The 16,177-nt window shown below is 36.4% G+C and overlaps 1 long non-coding RNA gene across 1 annotated transcript in view; it reads left to right on the top strand.

Moving 5' to 3' along the window:
• The window catches only part of LOC147914361 (uncharacterized), a 62,711-nt gene extending 47,031 nt beyond the window's left edge, over positions 1 to 15,680 (top strand). Inside the window, exon 3 of the long non-coding RNA XR_015555303.1 lies at positions 14,164 to 15,680. This is a non-coding gene — a long non-coding RNA (uncharacterized LOC147914361). The remainder of the gene's footprint in view (positions 1 to 14,163) is intronic.
• Positions 15,681 to 16,177: the final 497 nt, after the last annotated feature.

Raw genomic sequence — 16,177 nt, 5'->3', positions numbered from 1 at the left:
GAATCATTCTGCGAAAAGGGGTCCAAGTAATGTATGGGTTTCAAGGGTTTTTTCCCCCTATAAATAAAGTTTATTTTAGATTCAGATACAAACCACCAAATTTAGCAAATATACAGTATCATTGAATAGTGGGAAGCCCTTCTCTTAATTTGTGGAAGAAATCTGAGGCTTCTACTGTACCAGCGAAGTGCAGACAGACTTGGTCCTCAAGTGCAAAGGTCACCCCTGCCAGTACTCTTTGATCAGACTGGAATGATCCCTTCAAAGGTGGGAGTGATTCCAAAATATCATCATTTGGAATCCACTCCCCATAGACACTGCACATTTAGAAATCCTGCTACACCATGGGCACTGTGTTCAAGTTGTAACCACTTTCCTCTGCTTACTCCTCACCTACCTTACACTAACTTAGGATCAGACCATCCTCCCTGGACCTTGATACTCACAGCGTCAACACATTGATGTGCCAGTAAATGTTTAACAACTAGCTTGCTGTAAAAATGAAGCCACAACTGCAGTATTTGCCTATTTCTGTGGTATGAATGCTCCCACCATGGCCAATTTCAAGTTACCAACATGACATCACTGTACGCAGAGTTGGAAAGAGATATGCAATTGCACATTTTTATATGGTATTTCCACCAAACAAATTCAATACAAGTAAAAAACATCAAGAGCATAGATAATAATAAAATGTAGTAAAATAATTAGGAAGGGATGAGTTTTGAGTATGCATTAATTTTGTTTTTAATATAGTTCATTTCAAAGTAGATTTATATTATTTAAATTTTAGTAATGGCTGTGTTTAACAACACAAAATTCCTGAAAAATTAACTAGTTCTTGCAAGGGAGTATGAGCTAGTTGCAGTACGTTATTGTTTGACCTCCTCTTCTTAGATTCTCTGAGTGGCCTTGACCTCCAACACAAAAAGCCATTTAGGGATTGTCATCATCATGGCCCATGGTCAAAGGTATGTCTTTTTTCAAAGAAATGCAAAAAGAAGACTGTTTACTATGTCCCTTGTTATATGGAAAGCTAAGAACTAGAGACATGGGGCTGACTGGACTCCTGGAGGGAAGGGAGTTGGGGATAGAACATTGTAGGGAGGCTCATTTCATACATTTTTATTAGTCTAGAGCAGTAAAAAACAAGTGAAAATTAGTTTATTAATAGGCTATATTGCTACATAAAATTTTCAATAAATCACCCTACTATAAAGAAATGTTCCTGCTCCCTCCAACTGTTTCAGGAGGTCCCAAGGCCTCGTTTATAGTACTCCCTAGTTAATGTAGATGGCAGCTCCCATTGATACAGCTGAAATCTTGGTTCCCATCATTTTCTGCTACCCTCCAATTCTGCTGAGTGGCCAATGCTTTCTCAATTTTATGGGGCTTGGGAATCATCTTCAAAGTTAGTTCTTGCCTCTCTATTGTGCTCTGTTTAAAGACGTCCAAGAGCCAAGTTGCGTAGCTCTGGAACAGCATAGATTTAATGGGACACCTGTTTTGGTTTCACATATAGTCCTTCTATCCTGTGGAACATACTATATGCTAGGGTGGCTGTGTCAAGGTCGTTTTGTAAAGTAGTCACTAAGCTGGGCCTGGTAAGACACTTATCCCCAATGATAAGAATTTTGTTGCTTGACTTAGTCTACATTTAGGATATGTCTTTCTTAGCAACTCTGTCTATCAGCTTGAAATTCTGCTTCTAACATCTATCCCAGAATATTCAGTTGCCATATGTGCCTATATATGTCTTAATCCCAATATTAGAATTGTTTTAACCTCTTTTCATAAGAAATTCTTGTCCTTCTATTTTAAAAAAAAGTGATACAACAAGATATTTTGAAAGAGCAGGGCATTTTACATAATAAAACCTGCCTGCCTGTGATGGTTAATTTTATGTGTCAACTTGACTGGGCCATGGGGTACCCAAATATTTGGTTGGACATTATTCTGGGTTCTATAGTCTGAGTGTATCCCCCAAAATTCATATGTTGAAATCCTAACCTCCCAGGTGATAGTATTAGGACTTGGGGCCTGAGGAGGTGCTTAGGTTGTGAGAGTGGAACTCTTATAAATGAGATTAGTGTCCTTACAAAAGAGACCCCACAGAGATCCCTTGCCCCTTCTGCCATGTGAGGACACAACAACAAGTCTGCAGCCCAGAAGAGGACCCTCACGTGACCATGCTGGCACCCTGATCTTTTGACTTCCAGCCTCCAGAACTGTGAGAAATAAGTTTTTATTGTTTATAAGCCATCCAGTGTGTGGTATTTTGTTATAGCAGCCCAAGTGGACTAAGACACTAAATATTTCTCAAAGGAAGATTATGGATGAGATTAAAATTTAAATCTGTATACTGAGTAAAGCAGATTGCCCTACATAGGGTGGGTGGGCCTCATCTAATCAATTGAAGGCCTGAATAGAACAGAAAGGCTGACCTTCCCCTGAGTAAGAGGGAATTCTGCTGCTTGATGGCCTTTGAACTGGGGCATCGACTTTTTTCCTACCTTCAGACTCAAACTGAAACACTGGCTTTTCCAGGGTCTCAGGCCTGCTGGTCTTTGATATGAAACAACATCATTGGCTTTCCTCGTTCTCAGGCTTTGAATTCAGACTGGAATTAACCATCAGCTCTCCTGGGTCTCCAGCTTGCTGACTCACCCTGCAGATATTGGGACTTGCCCGCCTCCATAATTGTGTGAGCCAATTCCTTATAATAAATGTCTTTATATATAAATATAAGTATATACATATATATATATGTGTATACATATATACATGCACACACACATATATACATATACGTATATGTCCTATTGGTTCTCTTTCTCTGGAGAGCTCCGACTGGTACACTATCTGATATACTTCATTTGGGCTCTATCAGCCTCAGCAGCCCACTACTGAACATAGTACACATAAATTTTTTATATAAGCATAATTTTTTTTTGTGAGGAGGACTAGCCCTGAGCTAACATCCGATGCCAATCCTCCCTCTTTTTTTTTTTTCTTGAGGAAGATTGGCCCTGGGCTAACATCCATGCCCATCTTCCTCTACTTTATATGGGACGCCACCACAGCATGGCTTAACAAGCGGTGCATCAGTGCGCACCCAGGATCCAAACCTGCGAACCCCAGGCCGTTGAAGCAGAGCACATGCACTTAACTGCTATGCCACCGGGCCAGCCCGGCATAATTTCTTTGTTGAGTAAATGTTTGAAATAAAAGGAGGGATATTTTCTTTATATTTGCAGCAATACAAGTTTTTTCACCATTGACTTAGATCCCAGTGATTATTTCAATGAGCTAATTTAGTAAAGTATATCCAACCCTGGAAATGATGGAGAATATTTTTAAACTAACTTCTAACTGCATGATCATAAACCTTCACATTTAATCAATCACAGTTTACATGTTTGGCAAATTAAATCACTCTAAGGGAGCCTAAGTAGTTATTTATGTATGCTATACAAAATTACAAAGACAGGAAATCTGTTGAGATTCCTTAAAGATACTTTTGAATTTCTAAAATATTTTATAAAATGTAGTTGACTATGAAATAAGATTAGTTTTTGAAAATAAGAAATCAAGTTTCTGAAAGAAAGGGCACCAAACCACAAGTCAGGTCTCCCCAGAACTAACCTTGGCTCTACCGATGATTGGCTGTTTAACTAGTTCATATCTGCAATCTCATTTTCCTTATGTACAAGTGCTGGTGATAACCAGATCACCTCTATGCTTTTAGTATTATGTCACGCATAGGCAACAATGTGAGATAAGCAGAGATTTTCTTGGTATTACTCACTCATCTAAACTCATCTTACCAATTCGTGTTTTTCTCGACCTACTTCAGATGTTCAGGGACCACAGAATGGCTCCTTCCTCCAACCAGACGCCACTGGGGAAAAAAAAACAAAACAAAACTGATACTCATTTGTCATAATTGTAAATAATTTAAAATGGCTTCAAATGTTATTGACTCTCTGGGTTTATATCTATTTGTTTTGCATTTTAAAAAGAATGACATTTTTAGCTAAATGAGTGAAACTTAAAAGTGGAATTTTGGATGAAAAGTATAGTTTGGTACATTAAGAGTTTTCTTGGCCATTTGAAGAACCCTCAGGGTGATTACCTACTTGGCTTAACTATCACATTGAGAGAAGGGTCTACAACATTACAGGTCAGAACTGGCCTGGAGGTAGAAGCATTGCTCCCACCCATGCTTCGTTAATTTTTAATCACCTGTTATATGCTAGGCATTGTGCTAGTTGATAAGTGTGTAGTGGTTAGCAAAGATGATGCATGGAGTTTACTATCTACTTCTTGTACTTACTTGTAAACATGAAGTCTATAAACTTATCAGAGAAACACTGAAGACTACAGGCCCACCATGCCCTATGTTGCGTAATAGTCATCTATTCTCACTTGGTGAGTAGACTTTGAAACACTGTTGAAAGCTGGATGAAAGATAGAAACAATTCTCATCTTATTTCTATACTGAAATATCTCCTCTTATTATCATATGTCATCCTGTTTTTTGCTTTAAGGATGAAAGGGAATTAAAAAAAAAAAACCTAGCATTGGGACATAGAGACAAATGAAAAAATAATATCAATACATTTTGATAATCAATACATGAAATTGTGTAAATAGCTATGAGACCAAATTTAATTGAAAATAGTGCAACAAAAATTGATCATTTAATTATCAGCTGCCAATATTTATTTGACCCAAATACCCAGAGCCAAATATTGGACATTAACAATAATGTTCAAATTTATAATCAAATGTAAATAGATAGACTGGAGAAAATTCTTATATGGGACTTCTTTAGCTTCCTAAATTAATTCACCAAAACTCAAATACTGTCCTTTATAACACTGGAAATGAAAGCTTTACTTTTTAATAGGAAATCTGCATCTCATTGTAAAAATAGAACACTTCATTCCTAGCCTAGCCACACTTTCAGAAGCAGTAGTTTTTGGAGTGCTGAATACTTAGCATAAAGACATTGAGTCTTGAAAATTCATTTCAGGCATGAGAGACCTACATATATATTTAGAAACAGGACTGTTAAAATGAAATAACCACTTCCTGGGAGCAAAGGGCTATATGATGAAAACTCTCCAAAGTGATACCTTTTGCCTTATGTTTTGCAACCTTAAGTCTGCAAGTACAAAAGAGATTGAAAAGTAAGGAAAAAATAAAATTTATGCTGATTGTAGGTGTAATTACAGTTCCTGGTACTACTTGGGTCAACTCTCAAGAAGCAGAGGCACAAATTTAAGCAAGTAAAATAGTCCACCAGATTTATGAAATCTTTTCTTAAAGTTGATCATTAGGACACCCTGCACACAAACTTATTGTAGTTTTATTTTATGACATTTTCCCTACTTTAATGAAAAGTATGTAGCAGAATGGTAATTTTGAGCCCCAAATTTTGGTTCCAATTTTGTGATTTGGGATAAGTCACATATCTTATGTAAGCTTTCCATTACAGAAGTAAAGCTTTCATTTTCAGTTTTAAAGGACAATATTTAACGAGTTTTGGTAAATTAAATTTATGAAGGTTGAAAAAGTCCAACATAAGAATTTTCTCTAATCTAATGTATTTACATTTGATTATAAATTTAGAGGGTAGATAATGACCCCAGTTTTCAGTACTGGGAGCTTTCTACTATACCAAGATTTCTGTCACCTTACAGATCAAAAGAGTAGAGTGTGCTCGATTCAGATTGCTACGAGCTGACACCTAGGTATTGAGACTTAGGCATAACTGATGTTTGCTCATGAATGTAAGCCTCTCACAGAAGTGGTGAGCAGATCCTGAGTATTCAGATTAAGTTTAAAGTCAACTGCTCAGAACATGTTTTCCAGAGAGTTAAATGTGTTTGTAGATCAAATGATCTTTCTGTTTCTATGAATTTTGGTGTGAAATGCTCAACTGACAAAGCCTCAGAAATTGATTTGTGGTTTGTAGAGACCAAAAAGGCAATGTGGCAGACACAGCTAATGGACCAATACAGATTCACACTTTTCTTGAGTTGTTTTCAACTAGGTGGGGCCATATGGCTACTTCCCCCTCAATGAACAAATGTAGGTGGGACTGATGAGTACCTTTTCAGGAACAAAGCAGTTAGGAAAGAGATGTACCTTTATGGTCTCTTTTTTCAAATACAGACTAAATGGAGAGGATCCCAAAGATCTAGACAAGGACAGGATCCCTGAAAGCCATTAAGCCACAAAATATCGACTGGACTTCACGTGATTCAGAAATAATATCTGTTGTGTGAGGCAACTGAACTACGGAGGGTTGATGGCCATATAGAAATATTACTTAACCTTCCTAATACAGAATTTGACTTTTCTGCTGACATGGCACTAGCACAAGATATTTAAAATCTGTTGAATAATAATGCCATAAATTCATTTGTGGTATTTCAGTTTTCAGTGTTCGTATTTGTGCTTAAACCATACGAAGTAGTTGAGTGGGGCAAATCCATAAGAATTTTACTGGGGCAACTGAAGCTTAGGAAACTTCCCTTAGGACACACTGCTAATAAGTGTCACAGTCAAGGGAAGACTTCCAACTCAGGCATTTGAATCTAATGCCCACACTTTTCCGATGCTCCTCTGCCTGATAAATCCCAGAGTTAGTAGCTCCAAAGTATCCGTGATGACTACAAATGCAAGCTTACGATCCAGCTGCATTTTTCCTTCAAAGGTTTTATTGTATGTAGAGGCAAGTACACACCATAAAGGTTTGGCTTCAAAGATTTTCACAAATTAAGCACAAGTATGTAACCAGCACCCAGATAAAGATATACTCCCCCAAATTCCCAGTTACTAATTCTCCTCTAGGGTGACCACTTCTAACCTTTAACTTCTAGCCTATAGACTAGTTTGATTGCATTGTATTTTATATAAATTTAATAATACAGTATGCATTCTTTTGTCCTTTTTTGCTGAATATTTTATTTAAGAAACTCATTCATATTGTTGCGTGTAGCTGAAAATTGTTCTTTTTCATTGCCATTTCACTTTGGATCTGTTAAGAATAATCAGCAGCAGTTTGAGTCCCACTTTTTGCCAAAAGAGCACACAAATGACAAAACCAAAGGGCACAGAAATAAGACCTTGGAGAAACTGTCTCATGTTCACCATTTTCATCTTTATCCCAATTCTTCATATTTCAGTAGACCTATTCTTATAGGAAAGGAGGCTACTGGATGGCATTGAGCATCAATGTTCTGTCTGCTTTTACATATAGAGGTATTTACTCTAGGATCTTTATTACTTGGATACTCTATATAGTCTACCTTTTTAATATGCTAAGCAGAAGAAGTCTAATATTAAATTTCTTTTTTACAGAAAATGTACAGAAATTAACAGACATTTCAAAGATGAAAATACCAATTTACTATAGACAAAAGAGCATTGGACATTGAATTCTCAAAAAGTAGATTATAATTTCTATCCAGGGACTTTGTTTAAATAACTTCTTCAAGGCTCAGCTTTGCAATCTGTATAAGGGACTTGTATTCCTGCCTCAAAAATGTTTTATTGTGCAAATAGTATATATGTGAAAGCCCTTGGGAATCCTAAAAGCATTACACAAATATTGGTCATTATTAGGGGTAAACTTGCAAAGCAAGTGGATATTAAAGCCAAATATTCATGAAATCTAAGGTCAAATGGTTGAGATTTTCTTGGGGCTGGCCCAGTGGCATAGTGGTTGGGTTCATGTGCTTGGCTTTGGTGGCCCAGGGTGCACAGATTTGGATTTCGGGGGTGGACCTACACACAGCTTGTCAAGTCATACTGTGTTGGTGTCCCACATACAAAATAGAGGAAGACTGGCACAGATGTTAGCTCAGGGCCCATCTTCCTCAAGCAAAAAGAGGAAGATTGGCAATAGATTTTAGCTCAGGGCCAATCTTCCTTACTGAAAAAAGAAAAAAAAGGTTGAGATTTTCTTCATTTAATTTGTTTTTCTCTCTCTCTCTTTTGTTGTGAGTGTACTTTTAAGTCTACTTTTATTTACTTAGACAACAGACAGTGAAAGAGACAGAGAAGAGAAAGCTATCCAGGAAACATTAAGCTTGAAATTCTTGACAAGAAATAGGCTCCCCACAGAGTGAGGTGTTATGGTTATCGACATCCATTTCTCCCCTCCCTCGGGACTCGTAAACTGGCTAGATGTCCTCCAATTTCCACCCTGGACATTAAATGGCCCCTGTGCATTGTCAGCATGTGATTACACCCTCCCCAAGGAATCTGCAATTTCAAGCATCCGCTCCTATTCTCCCTGCTACAGCAGAAGTGCACTGCAATCAAAGGCAAATTTATAGGTCAATGAGTTGAAAATTGGTTGTCTTTAAGGTTCTGATTTTTAAATACATTTCGTACAAATTGGTTCAAATGAAAAATGGGTTGGGATGGGAAAAAAATGAGAGCTGCCACCTTGCATTAATATTCACAATATTGCCTACTTATTTTTAGTTTCTGGATTAATGTAGCACTGACTTGGCTCCTCTCTCTGTCAATAGGAAAAGGATAATAAAATGGATAAATGCAAACCAGAGAATTTGTGGGCTGCATGATAAGTATGATTTTTCAAGTAAAAAAATAAATGTTCATCAGGGAGCAAACTAAAAGATTTTAAAAGTCAATTTCAGCTCAGCTGCTGGGGTTTGTTTGAAATCTACCACTGACTGAGGTGTGAAACTTAGATTTGATACAGTAAATCTTGTTGGCTGTTATTTTAAGGGACTGAAATGTGCTTTTATAGAAAAATTGTCTTAAATAAAAAATACATTTTTACAATCTCACTCTGTCATAAACTTTCATGTCAGGTTTTGGCTCCACAATACATGCAGAGGATGCGTTATACAGGAATGGGATGGAGGCATGCATAATAACTTGTTTTATTTTCCATTGCAAGAGAGAGAAATGGTCCTATACCACTCATGTGATCAAAATATTAAATATTACATAGTTGATCAGAAATGACCAATAAGCATATCTTGAGTCATGACTATTGCTTATTGCTGCAAAATAGTTTTTTTATTTGATATACTGTAATGCCACATATACAAGGAGTTATATGAAATATGGTTATAATTTCTTCTCTTTACCATATTTCCTGAAAAAATTATTAAAAACTCCAGGCCAAAATTCCACAAGAGACAGGTACCTAATTTCTATCACTTTCACACTAATGTTTCAAAAATTAAGTTTTCTCAAAAAAGTTTTAAATAAACTGTATTGTAATTGATTAATTTGTAGCTTTTTCACTATTATAGGTACTATTATTTGAAAGCAGTTAAACAGATTCTGTTTGTGTGAATATAATGTCTACTTCTATGAGTATGCGAGCGTGTAAGGATGCAGGTTTGAAGTGACGTCAAATCGTAACATTTATCAGCAATTGGCATATTATGTGTCAATAATCATTGACATGATGCATGTCGATAGATATCAATGCTAGAAAACAAATTGGCAAGCGATTTTTGTCTCAAAGGGCATTTCGTTTTAGAGCACAGCAGTTTATTTACTGACCTTAGACATTTGCATTCTAGGCATTTAGAAAGGCATTTAAAAATAAAATAATTAGGCTGTGAAAAAATTACAAGGCATTGCTCACCTCTTTCAAAAAAACACCCGTATGACATGCTACTAATTCCCAAAGAGGAGTCCTCTGCCCTTAGACTTAGCCTTTTAGGGTTTGAGTATATTCATATATATGTATATTCGTATATAATACAGGATGCTCATAATGTCCTTTCCCTTATATTGCTACTACAAAATGCCCTGAGGGAAATTCAGACAGGATAAGGAAGGTAAAAGTGCTTTGGAAGTCAAAAATCAAAAATCCTGATTCTTGTGCCAAGCCCTGAGTTTGGTATACTTTTCACATTTATGAATCTGTTGACTCTTAGACTGACTTTGTATGATTATGTTTGCTTGACATGAGGGGCTAGATGTGGGTTGTGATGATTTTACTTGATATGTGGGTGTCCAGGGGAAAACTCACTGTGTTTTTCCTTCACTCACTCACAACATTTCTGACACCAGATGTGTGGGATTTGCCCACATCGACAAATTCTCCAACACCAGCTGGGTGTCCTGTAATTTAACTCAATTCTGACACTAACCAGAGTTAGCACAGACCCCACAGGTTGAGAGCGCAGTCCCACAAGACTGCCTCCCACTTCAGATGCCAATCACAAGTAGTAGGTCGCCAGATTACCCACAACTTCTGTCCAACTTGGCTACAGATTCGAGGTTCCAATTGAATTTGTTCCAATACAACCCCTCCTCAGGTTTGATAACTTGCTAGAGCGGTTCACCGAACTCAGGAGAACAGTTTACTTATTATTGCTGATTTATTGTAAAAGACATTTTATGTAAAGGATACAAAGGAAAAGCCAGATGAAGAGATACATTAGGTGAGGTCTGAAAGGATCCCCAGAGCAGGAGTTTTTCCATGTGGAGTTGGAGTGTACCATCCTCCAGGAAAATAGATGTGTTCACCAACCTGGAAGCTCTCCGCACCTAGTGCTTTTGGGGTTTTTGTGGAAGCTTCATCATGTAGGCATGATCGATTATTAACTCTGCTTCCAGCTCTTCTCCTCTCTCTGAGGAGTGGGAGGTGGGGCCGAAAGTTCCAAGCTTCTAATCACTGCTTGGTCTTTCTAGGGAGCAGCCCCCGTCCAGGAGCCAGCAAGAATCATCTCATTAGAACAAAGGACGTTCCAATCACCTAGGAAATTCCAAAGGATTTAGGAGCTCTGTGTCAGACGCTCCCATCACTCAGTAAATTACAAAGATCTCAGGAGCTCTGGGTCTGGAACCAGGGTCAAAGATGAAATATTAGGGCAGAAAACTCTCCTAGCATCCCTGTTTACAAAGAGTTTAGGAGCTCTGTGTCAAACACTGGCAGTAGAAACCAGTATATGTATTTCTTACTATTATATAGTGGGTCTACACTGCCAAAACATGGGAGAGCTGGGCTTTTAATCTAGGCTGTCATGATAAACTCAGGGCACTTTTCCATTAAATAAAAATTCTGAGGAGATACGAGCATCATTAAGATGTTTGATGAATCCTTTTATTGAGAAGTAGTAATGTAGTTACAGACTGCTGTTGAGTTGTTAATAAGCAGTTCTTCACAACAAGGAACTTGTGATAATAAGAGAGATAAAATAGTGAAGTTCTGGTGATTTACCCACGTTGTTATTTAGGAAAGTAGTCAAGTTAGTTATTTCTGATGTAAGAAAACTAGTAAGAGTTTAGTTTAAATGCTGCTGAATTCAACTTGACAAAAATATTGAGAGGTTTCTTGTCTGTATGAGCATGAAAAATCTGAAAGCACCATTCCAGCAATCATACTCTTGGAGAATCAGCCCATATGTCACTAGGATTCTTAATACATTTAACTTAGGTGGCAACTAGAAATACAAGACTAGAAAGATTTTGTCCATATTCAATCCAATTCGACAAATATTTATTGAACTCGTACTTAGAGTAAGGTTCTGTTTCAGACTGTGGATATATAGATGAATAAAAAATGATTATGGCTTTTGCTGACCTTCATCATGAACACTTCCAGTGGCAGAGGATATACTCTACAAAGCCAGTTTCTCTTGTCCATCTTACTTAAACCAGGACAGAGACTCTGGGTATCTACATCTTCCAGCTAAAGATCAAGCCCTCTGTAGGAAAGACCTGAGATGATTTGCAGACATTCTCCATCAATTCCTGACTACTACTGTCTAAATTCCTAGGAATCTGGCACTGGCTTGTACATACCCATTGCAGTAGTTTCTATACACTTATTACTCAAAGTGTGGCATGTGGACTAGCAGTATTGGCTTTACCTGGGAACTTATTAAAAATGTGAAGTCTCAGTCCCATCTCAAACTTAGTGAATCAGAATCTGCATTTTAACAAGATCCCTACGTTTGAGAAGTACTGGTCTATACTACTCTGAGCAAGAGTAAAAAAGACTTTCTGGAAGAAGACTAAGAGAGAGATGTAAAGAATGATAGAAGATAGTGATGTCTCCTGTAATTAAGTTGGAATTGACAATCCAATGAAATACCTTAAGTGGGGAGAGGATAGTGATTGCTAATATTTAGGTGCCTGAGAAAAGCATCCCTGATGATATGACACATGAGCAGAATTCTAAATGAAGTGAAGGAACAATCCATGTGGGCAGAGAGCATTCGAGGCACAGGGAACAGCAATGCAAAGACCTATTTTATGAAGTACCTATTTTATGAAGTAGCACTTCTGGTTTTCCGTGGCACTGATATAAAGAATTTAGGGAAAGAAAATGTCCCGTTCTCTTAGAAAAGTCCATAGAAAATTCCCTTCCGTGAAATTGTGGCAGGTCATCTTATAAATAGTGGGAAAGTTGGGATGATTACGGGCAATAATTATTTTTTTATAAAGCAGTCTTTTTTACACCTATCAAATAAAGTATGCTTTATAATATGCATAGCAAAGATAACTGGTCATATTTCTTAAAATCTTATGAATTACTCTAAATCAGAAGTGAAAAATAGTTATTCTGTCATAACTACTAATATATTAAGCAAATCAGTTAAGCATCATGTAGATGTTTTAAAGTAATTAAATGAGTTTTTAAAGGGATGAGGAAGAAGTTTAAATTACAAAATTTTTCATTTTAGAAAAGAAAAACTATTAACTTGTATTCAATGAGTATAATGCTCACATAGATGCAACCCACAAACACACACACATACATTTCAAATCCATATATCAATGTTATGTCATCTACGGGGTGAAAGGCAAAGGGAGATCAATCAAGAAGAGAGGGACAGAGAGAATAGGAGAGATATAAACAGAAAACAGGTGTAAGAAATATTGTAAGAGAAGAAACAGGAGATTGAGTATATGCAAAATGCAATATGCAATACTCAGATTGAGTATGCAAAAATGAGAGGAAGGGAAAGAACGAGAAGTGGCTTACTCGGCTCTGAATTATTAGAGGAATGGATGATTTTTTTTTTTTTTTTTGCCTCACAATTTCAATCTGGTTATGCACTCTACAGTAGTTTAAATTGCTACTTCTGTCTTTTGAAAAATAATTACTGAGCACAATTCTTTAACTACTCTCTTCCAGGAACACTTCTGAGGCCCCGTTCTGTGTGGAATCGCTGTGGCCACCCGTCAGCAATGGCGGGGTTCTTGGGTCTATACTGGCTGGTGCCAGGACAATTTCACAACAGGGTTTGACTGAATTCCAAACAGGGTTTGCTACAAGGGTCTAACTACGCAGTAAATGAAGGTGTAGCGTCTTGGAGTCTTCACGTTTACCGCTAGGTGGCTCCTCAAATGCTAGGCGGAGTCAACACCCTGGGCTTTGCCTCAGTGGCAACATTTTTCCTATTAACCTTGAAACTAACACATGTAGAAAGCTACCACCAGGCTCCATCACTTCAATTCTCAGTTTAAGTTTGATCTTCCCATATTATACCTTCTTGTCCTAATTCTATTTTTTTGTGTGTTTGTTTGTTGGTTGGTTTCTGAAAAAAATATTGACTCAGAATTAGAATGAAATGGTGGGGGGTATAATTTTTTTTTTTTTAAGTCTCCAAAAAGATAGTGGAAAATAGCCTTCCCAGCCATTGTGCGTATTTCTTTTTGTTTTGATGTGTTTTAGCATTATTTAATCATAGAATTAGTGGTACAGCTAGGTCCTCTTTATTTTTCTAATTTCAACAATGGAATTCCTATAAAAATATATGTTTTGACTTTTAAAATATAGATGAATTTCATATTTATGAATGTTAAGAAGTAATAACTAGATAAAAGGGGGAAGTTTGAACACATCTAAACACCTAACTCGAATAACATAAACTTTGCTCTAACCTGCCCCTTCCTAGCACTTTGCATTTTGTTCCCTCTTTCTATCAGCTATGACATTGATGTCATTCAAACATGAAGATGAGAAAAGTATCAAATTTATATTTGTGTCTAAAACAGGCCTATGGTGCAGGTCCTCTGAGAGGAAAAGCAATATCAATGAGAGAAAAAACAAACAAATAGAAATAAAAGAACCTACAATAAACAGACACAATGAAGGAAATACAAGGAAATTTCTAAAATATATATGTTTAATTTCTTCAGAGGCAAGAGGGAAGCTGCACCTATAAAGCAAGACTAGACTACTATGAAAAAAGAACATTCAAGGAACAAGAAGAGATTTGGAAAATTAAAAAATATGATAACTAAAATTTAAATTCAATAGAAGAGTTGAAAGATAAAGCCAAAAAAATCTCCCAGAAAATTGAATAAAAAGATGAGAAGAATAAAATACATGAGAAAAGATAAAGAAGATTATTCCAGGTGTTCCACCATAAGGACTTGAAAAACGCCAACAGAAAACACAAAAGAGAAAAAATTATCAAAGAAATGCTATAAGAAAATTTCCAGAGCTGAAGAGCACACATCTTCAGATTGTAGAAGTTCACTGAGTGCCAAACAAATGAATAAAATTAAAAAAAAACATACTTAGACCTATGAGAAAATCTAAGAATAGTAAAGAAAAAGAGGAAGTCCTAGAAGCTTCTGGTGTGAGGCAAACAATCATTATCAACCATAAAAAATTGATGAAGTACAATAAAATAGAATTCAACTGGCATCAGATTTCTTAATAAAAATGTTGGATATTATAAAATAGGGAAGCAATGCCTTTAAATTCTGAGGGAAATTATTTTCAATCCAGAATGCTATGCTCAGGCAAATTATCAACAGATTATGAAGTGAAAATAAACTAACTTTCAGGTATATAAGTTCTTAATATTTATCTCTCTCGATCCTCCTCTTAGGAAGCTACTGTAGGAGATGTAGACTGTAAATTAAAAATGAGAAGAACATGAAATCTGGCAAAAGGAGAATGGAAAGCAATAGAGCACTGGAGTTCCCGTGTGACTACTGCACTGGAGACCTGGACAGTGCAGATGGGAGCAGGAGGATGGAGAGCTGCAGAGCGAAGGTCTTCCAAAAATCAATCACAGCCAATAAAAAAAAAAGAGGAATTCTGTTTAGTCCTCTGAAAAATTTATCAATAGGCATTTTAAAGATCTGTTGGACTATTTGGAAAAACGTAGTAATGACTCCAAGTGAAATGGGGAAAATAGAGGGAAAGAGGCAATTATTAATTCCATGGGCAAAATGTAAGAGAAAAGACATGCAATCATGGTATATACTACAAAGTCATATTAAATCATGCAAACCCTGATTTCTGTTGAAAAAATAATGTTAAACTACAATGGGTGAATGAGGGGAAGGGAAGAGTGTGTGTATGTGTCTGTGTGTGTGTGTCTCCATGCTCGTGTGTGTCCTGATTCGGGGGCAGAGTGAACTTAACTGCCATGACAAAAATAAACTGATAATGTCTGTAATTGATGATTGAAGAAATAGTAATGTAAGTAAATTATTTTAAAATACTGAGAAAAATAGAAGAAGAAATAGTTAAAAACATTAAAAACTTTTGGGGAGGAGATGGGATAATGGAGAAAGTGGAGGAGGCTACTATTTATATTATAAACTTTTAGAAAATATGTGACTTAAAATCATGTGCATTCATTACTTTAATATAAAAGAAAAAATAATTTTAAAAAGAAATAAACATAAACTATTCCCAGGTGTAATGTTTTCATCTACTAATCATAAATGTAGATCATTATTATGCTATCAATACTTCTATGATTTTGAGACAAAATGTACTGCATGTGCTTAAGAAAATGATCCTGCTTCATACCTTTATTTCTTGTAAATGACATTTTAAAAGAGGGAAGAATTTTGTTCTATCACAAGGAATTGGGTAAAGAATTTACAGGATTTGAATGCATGGCATCTTCCCAGAAGGTTGTATATTGTTCAGATTTTGAAGAATTTGCTAAAGACGTTAGTTGAGTTGGTGAATAATCTTAACTAAGGTGATCACAATCCAGACACTGATATACAGTAGTCCGCCCTTATCTGAGGTTTTACTTTTCATGGTTTCAGTTCCCTGCGGTCAACTGAGGTCTGAAAATTAAATGGAAAATTCCAGAAATAAACAATTCGTAAGTTTTAAATTGCATGCCATTCTGCGTAGTGTTATAAAATTTTGTGACATCCCTCTCTGTCCTGCCGA

The sequence above is a fragment of the Ceratotherium simum genome, chromosome 20 (assembly GCF_057802395.1).
Source record: "Ceratotherium simum simum isolate JZ-2026a chromosome 20, ASM5780239v1, whole genome shotgun sequence".
NCBI classification, from domain to species: Eukaryota; Metazoa; Chordata; class Mammalia; order Perissodactyla; family Rhinocerotidae; genus Ceratotherium; species Ceratotherium simum.
This window is presented reverse-complemented; position numbering and strand designations above follow the sequence as displayed.